The sequence below is a fragment of the Oryctolagus cuniculus genome, chromosome 5 (assembly GCF_964237555.1).
Source record: "Oryctolagus cuniculus chromosome 5, mOryCun1.1, whole genome shotgun sequence".
NCBI lineage: Eukaryota > Metazoa > Chordata > Mammalia > Lagomorpha > Leporidae > Oryctolagus > Oryctolagus cuniculus.
The window spans coordinates 113,779,977-113,792,975 of NC_091436.1; the positions used below are offsets into that span (position 1 = coordinate 113,779,977).

The window sequence follows — 12,999 nt, forward strand, 5'->3', positions numbered from 1 at the left end:
TGCGGAAGTGGGGAATGCGGCCAGGGGGAACTGCCCTTCCACGGAGGTGGAAGGGATAGTAGCCAACCCGGGAAGAACCAGCAGCAAACCCGGGGAGGGCCGAGCAGACGAAAGAACAGCGCAGGGTCCTGTGTTGCTCCTCCACGAAGAGGGGGAGCGACATAATGGTGCCGTGACTCGGATAGGAAACCTGACTCGGATTAGGAAACCTAGGACAGATAGCAAACTTAGGAGGGAAGAAACGGGAAGAAGCAGGAAAATACCAGAGAGAGAGACTAGCAAACAGCCTAGGGAAAAGCCGGACGAAAAGGGTGCCGGAAGAAGCTATTGAAAGCCTAGGCATAGACTCGAAACAGCCTAGGGAAAAGCCGGACGAAAAAGGAGCCGGAAGAAGCTGTTGAAAGCCTAGGCATAGACTCGGATACGGACTACGGGGGGAAGCTGGGAGGAATCTCTAAGGTCGAAAGCGAAAGTGAAAGCTAGAACAAACAGACTCGGACGCGGACTGTGGGGAGAGGCCAGGAGAAATGAGGGAGGAATATCGTTGGGGGAAAGCTTGGGGAAACATACCGGGTAGAGAAAAGTGTTAGGGAAATTGAAGCCGCGGGGGGCAGGCCAAGGCGGAAACGAAAGCCACTTTGGGATTCTCAAGTTAGCCCGGGAATAGGGGGCGAAAAGTTGAAACCAGAAGCTGAGACGTAAGCCAGATTGGGATCCGTCTGATTAGCCCGGGGAGCAAAGGACGGGAAGCCAAATCGTGGGGCGGAGACGTACGCTGGGTTGAATTCGCCAGGCTAGCCCGGGGAACTTAGATTGAATCCTAGTGGCGGAGACGCAAGCTACGCTGTGTTACTCGCGGAAGCCGCCGCGTGCAGAGAGAGCACGGGGCGTGAATAGATAGGGAACGCTGGCGTAGGCCGTGGTTCAGACGCGAAAGGGTTAAGCGTGGAGACCGCGGACCGCGCAAAGCCGGGAAGCCGCGCAGAGAGGCGCGCGGGCTGAAGCGGCGCAGAGCCGGGAACCCGCCGGCGGGGCGAGGTGCCGGAAAGCCGCAGGGATAAGAGAAACAGAAGTTTGGAAGTGAAGTAAAAGAGAAATGGGAATGCTGGAAGATAGAAGTGAAATGGGAGAGGTAGGAATGCCCGGAGATAGAGAAATAGAGAAAAATAAGGCCTCCCCTCAACATGCCAATTAGAAGGCTTGGATTCGGTCTGCCTGATTTAAGGCGGTAAGCGCCAGCAAAGCTCGACCAGAGTATGAGCTGCAGGTCACCGAAGATAGGCACGAACCAACACTAATAAGTCTCCCCCACAATAAGGCAATGAGAAGGCTTGGATTCGGTTTGCCTGATAGGTTTTGTAAGCCCCTGCGGGCAGAGCAGAGCATGCGCTGCAGGGCACCGAACACAGGCATGCATCAGCGCCTAAAAACCTCCTCACAATGGCGAAGAGAGGACCCGGATTCGGTTTTCCTGATTGATAGGACTTGTAAGAGCCTGTGGCAACTCTAGCAAGTAGAGCAGAGTGTGTTCCGCGGGACACCGAAGACAGGCGCGTATCAACGCTAAAAAATAAAAAGAAAGGGGGATCTGTGGGGAGCAATCCGGACTGGACTAAGTTACTCGAATTAGGACTTATTCTATGCATCTGCTCTCCCACAATATGGCGCTGGGAGAGAAGTAAACAGCTTCCGCACAGCTGCCTCCAGTTCAACCAATTAACTGTAGGACTTGCTCCTGATTGGAGAGCAGCGTACTCAGCCGAGTTGGGATTGGCGGAGGAGGACTATAAAGGAGGAGAGAGACGGCATGCACCAGGGAACATCTATGGGGAACATCTAGCTGAAGGAACACCCGTGCAGCCCCCCAGAGAGCCGGCCGGCGGTGTGCCGCTCCCCTGCGGAAGTGGGGAATGCGGCCAGGGGGAACTGCCCTTCCACGGAGGTGGAAGGGATAGTAGCCAACCCGGGAAGAACCAGCAGCAAACCCGGGGAGGGCCGAGCAGACGAAAGAACAGCGCAGGGTCCTGTGTTGCTCCTCCACGAAGAGGGGGAGCGACAATAGCAAAGAGGCTTAAATAGTGTTTGGAATTGAAAAGCTACTGAAACCAAAAATAGCATTAGGATTCCTTAGAGAACCTGTGGAAATATGTCAGTTTGTGAAATACTCTTTTAAAAACTTGATGATAAACTGCAACGTATTTAGCAAGAAAATTTAAGGGTATGTTATTGGATTTTTTCATGCTGCATAGATAATTCTCTGAGTATATGTTTTTCAGCCAAATAAAGCAAACATACAAACAAGTAACATGTCATACACAAGAGTCATAGTTGTTAAATTAACAACAGCAGTCACTGTGCACTAACTTCCCATGCAGGACTTCTGTCCTTAATGAGTTGTATTATGAGGATTAACTGTAAAACTTGTTCTCAGTTTTTTTTTTTTTTTTTGTGTGTGTGTGTGTGCAAATAGTTGAAATCTCTACTTAGTACAAAGTTGGTCTTTTGTGTATCAAGTTAACTGAAAATGAATCCTAATGGAGAATGGGAGAGAAAGGAGAAGGAGGGGTGGAGGTGAGGATATGCTGGGAAAAATCAGTATATTCCTAAAGTTGTACTTATGAAATTTGTATTCCTTAAAGACATATTAAATAAAAGGTTTCTTTTGGGAAAATAAAAAGCTCCTTAATGGTAAAATCTAGAGATTCCAGAAAAATTTTATCCAATTGTGCAAGAGCAGATTCAAAGTTGTGAAGTACTCTGTCATAGGGGTTAGTAGACAAAATATGTACTATTTTGTTTTTAATAGTAAGTGAGTAGATTTAGTTCTGATTTTAAATTTATTTAAATATTTTTTATTTTGTCTAAATTATAAAAATACATTAATTATCTGACTTAAGAAGTCTTTATTAATATTGCTAATAAATGATGATAGTGATAGTTTTCTTACACATATGTGCACACAGTACAATTACAAAGATAACTATTTAATCTAGCTTTTTTGTTTTTGCATTTTTTAAACTTTTATTTAATAAATATCAATTTCCAAAGTACAACTTTTGAATTATAGCGCCTTTCCCCCCATAATCTCCCTCCCACCCGCAACCATCTCATTTCCTGCTCCCTCTCCCATCCTATTCTTCATCATGATTCATTTTCAATTATCTTTATATACAGAAGATCAACTAAGCAGATACTACATGAAGATTTCAACAGACTACACCCCTAGACACATGAAGTATAGAGTACTGTTTGAGTAGTAGTTTTACCATTAATTCGCATAGTACAACACATTAAGGACAGAGGTCCTACATGGGGAGCAGGTGCACAATGACTTTTATTGATTTAACAATTGACACTCTTTTTTATGACATCAGTAATCACCTGAGGCTCTTGTCATGAGCTGCCAAGGCTCTGGGAGCCTCTTGAGTTCACCAACTCCGATCTTATTTAGACAAGGCCATATTCAAAGTGGAAGTTCTCTCTTCCCTTCAGAGAAAGGTACTGCCTTTTTTGATGGCCCGTTATTTCTGCTGGGATCTCACTCACAGAGATCTTTCATTTAGTTGTTTTTTTTTTTTTTTTTTTTTTTTTTTTTTTTTTTTTTTTTTTTTTGTCACAGTGTCATGGCTTTCCATGCTTGAAATAATCTCATGGGCTTTTTATCCAGATCCAAATGCCTTAAAGGCTGATTCTGAGGCCGGAGTGGGAGGAGATGTACAGTTCGGCACATGCTCACTCGGACTTACCCCTAATGGTAGAGCTAGAAACATCCAGGGGATTCCAATTCAACCCCATCAAGGTGGCATGTACCAATGCCATCTTACTTGTTACAGTGATCAGCTCAAGTTCATAATTGATCAAAAATACAGAATGAAGTGTCAAAGGGATTACATAAATAAGACCAATGTATGCAAATAATAATTGATAGAATTAAAAAGGAGAGAATGATACTATTGGGAAGCAGGATACACAGCAGACTAATAGAATGGCAAATGCCCTAATCTAGCTTTGTTTTTTTTTTAATTTTTTTGACAGGCAGAGTGGACAGTGAGAGAGAGAGACAGAGAGAAAGGTCTTCCTTTGCCATTGGAATACCCTCCAATGGCTGCCGCGGCCAGCGTGCTGCGGCCAGCGCACCGCGCTGATCCGATGGCAGGAGCCAGGTACATATCCTGGTCTCCCATGGGGTGCAGGACCCAAGCACTTGGGCCATCCTCCACTGCACTCCCTGGCCACAGCAGAGAGCTGGCCTGGAAGAGGGGCAACCGGGACAGAATCCGGCGCCCCGACCGGGACGGACTAGAACCGGGTGTGCTGGCGCCGCAAGGCGGAGGATTAGCCTAGTGAGCCGCGCCGCTGGCCCCTAATCTAGCTTTTTTAAGACTTGCTTGGGGCCAGTGTTGTGGTGTAGTAGGTAGAGCTGCTTGCGATGCTGGCATCCCATATGGATGCCAGTTTGTATCACAACTACTCCACTTCTGATTTATCTTCCTGATAATGCACTTGGGAAAAAGTAGTGGAGGACATCCTGAGTCCTTTTGTCCCTGTAGCCACATGGGAGACCCAGAAGAAGCACCTCACTCCTGGCCTTGCCTGGTCCAGCCCTGGTGGTTGTAGCTATTTGAGTAGTGAACCTGTGAATAAAAGATCTCTGTCTCTGCCTCTCCCTCTCTCTGTCTGTAATTTTGTGTTTCAAACAAATAAAATAAATCTTTAAGAAAAATAAATAAAAAGACTTTGTTATTCCCTGCAAAACTATAATTTTCTATTTTTGGTGCTTTATTTAGTATAAAACTTCCTAATAAATTAATTCAGATTTTCAAATGTGGGTTTATATAATAATTTAGAGATAGAAAAACAAGATAAGTATTTTGGGTTCATTAAAATGCCTTTTAAAATGTCCTATGCTTTCAGACATTTCAGGGTTGGCAATACTTGGAATGAATTTTGCCAATGACTTTTCCCCTTTTTATTCAAACCATTTATATGTCAAGGAAAATTCAATCCGTATGTTTCTGATTCATTTGCATTCAAGTCATCAAAATGTTGTTTTGTCAGAGTGTTGTTTAGTGTCCAGGAAACATTATAAGTTTTTTTTTTTTTTAAATAAGACTCTAAAAGCAATTTTCTTTTGAACAAATCATAGTGTAATTTCCAACCATATAAAGGTAAAAACTTCAGGTTTAAGATCAGAGATTTTGAAGTTTCACTAAATTTTGTACCTAAACCAAGGCAAAATTTCAAAGGTATTAAAATATAGACTTAAGTTTCATTATATCTTATTTTTAAATGTGAAATAATTTATAGGTGATGCTTAATAGAAAACTTAGATTTAAAGTTTTAATATTTAATTTAAATGAGGAGGATAAATAGAATGAATAGCTCCATTCTACAAATATAAATTCTAAGAAGAAATCATTAAGAAAACCTGTGTTAAAATCTTGGCTTTGATTGAACACTTAACATTTAACCATAGCATCAATGAAATGTTAATTAGCTTGTAAGAGGTATGAGGGGTTTTAAATGATAGTACCTGGCACATGGCAGGGCAGGGATAAATGTCTATCTGCAGAACTGAACTAGAGATCACACTGAGGTTGTTCACTTATATTACCACTGGGTGTTACTCCCTTAATATGGAATGCTTTATTTATATTTTATTTTTAAAAATTATTTGAGAAGCAGACACACACGCACATGCACACACACATACACACACACACACACACAGAGAGAGAGAGAGAGAGAGAGAGAGAGAGAGCTCTTATCTGCTGATTAACTCTGCAAATGTTTGGCACAGCCAGTGTGTGACCAGGCAGAAGCGAGGCCTTGGGCACTCAATCTAGGTCTCCCAATGGAGATATTTTCTAATGGTAATATATGCCAATCTTTAATAAATTAGCCCTGTGTATAATGAAACCCAATTTTTTGAGTCACTGCTGGTACTTCAAAGGATCTGCATTGGCTGACACTGGAGTCAGCGGCCAGGGTCAGGAATTAAAGCTAGGCAATTTCAATATTGGTCCCAAGCATCTTAACTCAGGAAAAATGCCTCCTTCATAGGATGAGATCTTTTACTGCGGAGGTTTAAAGATAATTTAAAGGGGATTTAGGAATACTCACAAGTGCTAGTTCACAGGAGAGAGGTAAACTGATGTATGTTCTGAAACTTTGAGTTGGCAACTCATTGTATAGGTGGTTATGTCATTAATTTCATGTTTAAAAAATTTTGGTTGATAAAAGATTTTTGGTAAGAAAGTTTAAAAATAGTTTTTAACTAATTTTTTAACAGACATAGAAAAATTATACATATTTATGGTGTACCAGGTGATATTTTGATACACATATACAATGTATAATGTTCATTTAGGGTCAATGTAGCTACTCCTTAAACATTCAATTTCTTTATGATGAAAACATTTAAAATTCTATCTTCTAATATTTTTAAGGAAAATATACAGTACATTTTTTAAGATTTTATTTATTTATTTGGGAGATAGAGTTACAGATATTGAGAGGGAGAGACAGAGAAAGAAGTCTTCCTTCCATTGTTTCATTCCCCAGATGACTGCAATGGCAGGAGCTGTGGCAACCCAAAGCCAGGAGCCAGGAGCTCCTTCCAGGCCTCCCATGTGGGTACAGGGGCCCAAGGACTTGAGCCATCATCTACTGCTTTCCCAGGTCATAACAGAAAGCTGGATTGGAAGAGGGCAGCCGGGACTAGAACCCATATGGGATGCTGGTGCCTCAGGCGGAGGATTGACCTACTGTGCCATGGTGCCGGCCCCTTCAGTAGTAGTCATCCTACTGTACAAGAAACTATTAAATACATTCCATTCTTGGAGATTAAGTCTTTTGAAATAACTACACAGATATGAGTCATGACCAACTGATGCTTACATTTACTATATTCTCATGAACAACACAGAGTAGTGAATTATCTGTACTTAATATGATAATTTTCTCAAGGCTCAATTTTTATTCTTAGAAAAATAAGTTAGTTTTGGAATAACTAATAACATCAAGGAACAAAAGGGAAACCAAATTCCTGCCACTGATGGGTTTGTATATGCAAGGATAATTTAATAAAGATTGGCGTATATTACCACCAGAAAAAATTTCCAACCCAAAGATGTCTCAGTTAGTATTTGACTTAGTAATCCTATCAATAAGCTTTAAACATCAAAATAGTTTCTTACAGAGATAAAATTATAAATAGAATTTTAATGATCACCAAAAACAAAGTAAAGTAAATATTGGTAGTCTTTGCTAAAGAGTGGGTACTAGTTCCTGATAATATTATAGCAAACCACATAATATCATTTCCTAATTGATATTTCCCATAAAAAATCGGAAAATGAAGAGATTTTACAAATGGATTGAAATAAACCATTGCAGAGGTGACATCCTTCTTAGATTATAACCCATGCTAGTTAGCAGGTATGTGAGGGGGATTCAAGATGTTCATATAAAATCTGCGTAGTATTTTAATTATAGTTGTTCATGAACTTTTTGAAGTTTGAGGTATTGCAAAAAGGTGGAGTTGGGAGGTTTTTCTACTTGTTAGTTAAATGAGCTTTTGTATTCCATTTTAATGAAAATTTAATCCCTGTTTATTTTATTTTTCAATTTGAGTGTAGTTGTTGTTTATTATCTGACCAGGTAACAAAAATCCCATAGCAGACACCTTAGTTCATCTTTCTAGTAAGTCTGTTGATCTGCTCTTCCTTGCTGCCAGCATCGTCACCCTCTACAAAATGGGTGGTCTTTTTATTCATCTCGTCTTGGGGAGAAGATAACTTGAAGTGCCACAGGAAGTTACTTGCTTTCTTGAAGTGTTTTCCAACAGTATAGATCTTGGGAATCAGATCCTCCATGCTGATGATATTCTATTTACCAAGAGAATGGGCAGAGTGTTATCTGTCAATGAATTTGCTTCTTACTGATTTTCATATTTCATATTGCCTTAGCCATGCTTCTTGTAAATTAGTTCATTTACTGTCTTCAGATTTGGGTGCCCTCATGCAATATATGGTTTCACAATCCTCAGCATGCTCATTGAAGTCTTGTTGAGCTTAACACAGATGCCATTGAAGATCTGGGGAAGGTGAAGAAGTTGCAACACTTTTTGGATCTTGAGGCTCACATCATTGATATCTCTGATCCTGATGACAAATGCCATTTTGGGCTTTTCAGGTAGATAGAGGTTGCCAGATTTCCTTGTCATCCTTGCCATCAGAATTTTAGTTCTGTATGTCTGCCTGTATTCCTTGTGAAAGTTCTTAGCTTTTGGTAGATAAGCTTTATCCTTGCTTTTCAAAGCATCTTGGGCAAACTTCTTTCTCAGGCCCTTGGTCTTCAGCTCTGTGAAATTTTGCCACTTTTTTTTAAGGGTTTCTGACCCAGCAGGAACCCTCCATGGTTCCAGCCAGAAAAGAGATTCCTGTTTATTTTAAATGATTATCATACAAACTTCAAAAAATTCCTTAGTTTTCAAGACAATTACTTTGAAAGTAAATATTGAAATTTTGTTACCTAGAGTTTTGTCTTTATTTTTTCTATTCTTCAGTCTGATAATTTTTTGTTCACCCTTGGAAACTGACAACTAGAGCTGTGTTAATAGGGGTGGGACTGGTCTTTTTCCATAGCCTTGAGTTGTTTTTTGTTTCTACTTTTCCTTACTATGTGTTGAGTAATTTAACATACTGATAAAACATTTTTTCAGAATTGTAATATCATATCTCTAAAATATGCTCTGTTAAAATCATAATCTTTTCAAAATTCCACGCTCTCTTCTAAGTAATGGTAGATTCATCATTAGACATATATTCTAGCAGCAGGGATTTCACTCGATGATTAAGATGCCCATGTCCCATGCCACTGTATTGGACTTCAGTTCCAACTTTGACTCTTGATTCCAGCTAGGATCCTGCTATTGAAGACTCTTGGAGACAGTAGGTGATGGTTGAAGTTGTTTGGTTCCTGCCACCCACATGGGAAACCTGGATTGAAATCCCAGCTCCCAGCTTTGGCCTATCACAGCACTACCAGTTAAAGCCATCTGAGGCATGAATCAGTGGAAAGGAGCCCAACCTCCCTTCATCCCCCTCCCCACACCTACAACTCCTTCCCTCCAATAGCAAAGAAAAGAAAGTGCAAAAAATGAAATGTATATTCTAGTATCTAAGGTGCTCATGTGAATATATATTAAACAAGCATGTGGGCCGGTGCCGTGGCTCACTTGGTTAATCCTCCTCCTGTGGCGCAGGCATCCTATATGGGCACCGGGTTTTAGTCCCAGTTGCTTTTCTTCCAGTCCAGCTCTCTGCTGTGCCCAGGAAGGCAGTGGAGGATGGCCCAAGTGTTTGGGCCCCTGCACCTGCATGGGAGACCAGGAGGAAGCACCTGACTCTTGGCTTCGGATTGGCGCAACGCTGGCTGTAGCGGCCATTTGGGGAGTGAACCAATGGAAGGAAGACCTTTCTGTCTCTCTCTCACTGTCTATAACTCTATCTGTCAAATAATAAGAAAAAGAAAGAAAAAAAAAGCATGTAAATTACTAACTTTTATATTCTTTTATCTTTATTAAATTTAAGTCTCTGCATGAGAGATAAATTCTCAATGTAGTATCTATTTAAACTTAATGGGTCCTAGAATCTTCTGTTAGTAAATGGAAGTTTTTGGCAAAGGAAAGATGTTGGATTATCTTTAGGATCCCTTAGACAGTCATTTTTACCTCAGGGAAAAGTCTTCTAATTAAGCCTCCATGTTGTCAGATAGCTATTTATCTGTGTCAAAGGTCAGATGATCTATATGACTGGTTAATCTGAATATCAGCCGGCAGTGCTAATAAGAAACAGAAGAAATTCAAAGATCAAGGGTGATATTTTCCTTTCACTCCTGCTGTTTTGACTTCGGTTTCTCATTATTTATCTAAGTTCAAAAAGTTGAATTATATGTACTTATCAGATGATCTTTTAAACATTTTAAAATTTGATAATAGTCTTTTCCCTTATCTGAACTTTATCTTACAAAGCAATTAAGTCATTTTTGCTCATAAAACCATATGGATCCCTTTTTGTTGAATTTATAGTGACGGCAATTGGTTTCAAGTAAATAAAAGAGGGAAGCATAGAGCTATATCCAAGAAATACGAGAGTCACATATCTTATTAGAAGTTCTGAAGGCAAAAAAGAACATACTACTCTAGATAAATATTGTCATCAACAAGTAGTTCTTTATGTAATTAGTTATGATTAAATATAATTAGAGCTTGGCTTTAGCATGAATATTTAGGTATAAGAACAGTTGAAGAATAGTTATCTTTAAATCTTTCAAGAAATAAAAAATTAATAAAGAAAATTGGACATTTTATTTATAGATCAGAAGTTAGTTAAATCACTGTGAAATAGGGCTGATTTAGGACCTCATATAAGAAAAAGAAAGTGCCTGAAAATTGGATGTGGAATTATTTGTTCTGTGAGAGAATGAGCTATAGGTGATTGGACTAATTCATCATTTCGTTGACCTTTTGTCTATGGATTATTATAATGCAGGAGATAATTTCTCATGTATTAGCTTGGATCAGTTACAATGTGTGACATCATACAAAGATAAACCAATTATAACCAGTAAGGATATAATTAAGTTTTAAACATTACACGTGAGGAAAGACTAAATGCAGAGAGGGTACAGTGAATGAAAATGCATCATCTTAAAAAGAACCTGATCTTGAATACTTACATCCAAATAAAAACTCAACATACTGTGCAAAGCCTGAGATGGAGAAATTGATAGAAAGGAGAAGAAACACAGCTTTCTCTGTGTTAGTGGTGGGGAAGGGAAGGGTAAGTGAGATAGCCAGGCATACACAAATCCTTAAGTAATGCTGTAAGGGTCACAATAACATTTTTACTATAATAATAAGACATATACAAATATAAATATTTCCAGAAGTCTTCAGAGTAGCTTCTGTTTCTTCTGTTTGTTTATAAAATTTCATAAATATTAAGATGTTAATTAATATTTTAAATGTATTCATTTCTGAAAATCATTTTGTATGAATCAAGCCTTAGAGACGTATTTAAAATGTGGCTAGAGGAAACAAATATGTTGATGATCTTAATATCAATGTTAAGAAAAGTATCCAATGAAAAGCATTTCTGTGTATTTATGGTAAAAATGAGTAGATTTCTACTGAAAATAAGTATGACATAAATTTCCCTGGGGGTTTGAAATCAGTGTTCAATAATTTTTCAACCCATGTAAGCTGTGACCTATGGGTTTTCTGACTCATGTAATGACTTAAAGCAGATCATAGCACCTAAGTCTTTATGCTTTAGTTTTTTTTTTTTTTTTTTTTTTTTGCCATTTACCTACTGCATAAAAGTGAACAAAGTAATCAATAAGTTTTTCATGGCTAGAATAAATAAATATGAATGCTGGAATGTTGTTAAATTTCTCCTTTGTTGAACCAGAGACTATTAACATCTTATTAACCATATATGATTTTCATAAACTGCATTTCATATATTTTCTCATTCGCTATATGAAATCATATTTTATGTCTACACAAATATCTGCTTATATTATAATGCGGGCAATAATTTTTTCCAATATCAGTTGTTCTTCCAAGCTACTATTTCACGTTTTGGAATCCTATGTGGTTAATCTTGGTCTCATTCCCTAATTCATTTTTTGTAAATAGTAAAGCCACACATTTGCTGTGATGATCGTTTGGCATCTTATTAATAACATGAATGAGTACTAGCATGTGCTGAGAGTTTACAAAATGGTAGGCATATTGCTAAGCTCTTTAAATGGATTGCCCACCCTCTTTTCACTACCATTACCCCTTTTTGTACACATAAAAATTTAGTCTCAGAAAGCCTGAGAACCTTGCTCATGAATTTAAAGCTTACTTGTTTTCAAAGCCAGATTCTTATATATTGACTCTTGCAATTACATTAATCTTACACAGTTTCCAAAATGAAAAAATATGTGTATTTGTGGAATTTTTGAATAAAATAATGCTGAAATGATTATTAGGGGAAAATTGAATTTTATGTTGTACCTGTTGATACTTACCTTTGCATTTTTACATTTTCTGCATGAAGTTTCATTTTGATCTGGCCCACAAAAGTAACAGCATTTCTACCATGTTTTTTACTTCTCTACTTTATTTTAAACTACTTCAATATTTCTTTTAGCCACTTATACATTTATAATTAATTTGATAAATTCATAAACTCAAAAAGAGATACAGTACTTTTCTTCTTTCTTTCTTTTTTTTTTAATAATTACTTTATTTACCTGAAAGAGCAGAGAGAGGTAGAGCCAGAGAGAGAGAGAGAGAGAGAGGGCCTCCATTCCGCTGGTTCACTCCTCAAATGACCACAACAGCCAGAGCTGAACTGATCCAAAGCCAGGAGCCAGGAGCTTCTTCCAGGTCTCCCATGTGGGTGCAGGTGGGCCGTCTTCTACTGCTGTCCTAGGCCATAGCAGAGAGCTGAGTCAGAAGAGGAGCAGCCGGGACAGGAACAGGCGCCCATAAGGGATGTTGGGGCTGCAGGCTAGGGCTTCAACCCACTGCGCCACAGTGCTGGCCCATTCCATGGTTCATTTCAATATGTAATTAAATTTAGCTAAATTTAATTTTTTAATTTTGAATTTGATAATGAACCTCCCCTTCTTTTATGCCCTTTGTTGCTAACTAATGTACTGTGATGGACCCCCCTCTGTTTATTTTCTGTATTTTACTATCCTCTAATCCATACAACCCACCATGGAATCCTTATATCTACTCCATCTCTTACTTATTTTAAATGACTAGCTTCTCATGGAAAAGATTTAGGTCCACAGTAAAATGGAAAGGAAGGTACAGAGATATCCTAAGGCCCTGCCCTTCATAGTCCTCTAATACAGTGGTACATTTGTGATAATTGATGACACTACCATGCCACATCATTATACCCAAATTTCATAGTTTACATTAGGGTT

At 38.9% G+C, this 12,999-nt stretch overlaps 1 protein-coding gene and 1 pseudogene across 1 annotated transcript in view; one reads left to right on the top strand and one right to left on the bottom strand.

The window, feature by feature from the left end:
• The window catches only part of BMP5 (bone morphogenetic protein 5), a 121,941-nt gene that overhangs the window by 74,659 nt on the left and 34,283 nt on the right, over positions 1-12,999 (top strand). The window lies entirely within an intron of this gene.
• Positions 7,689-8,325, bottom strand: LOC108177311 (large ribosomal subunit protein uL30-like; annotated as a pseudogene).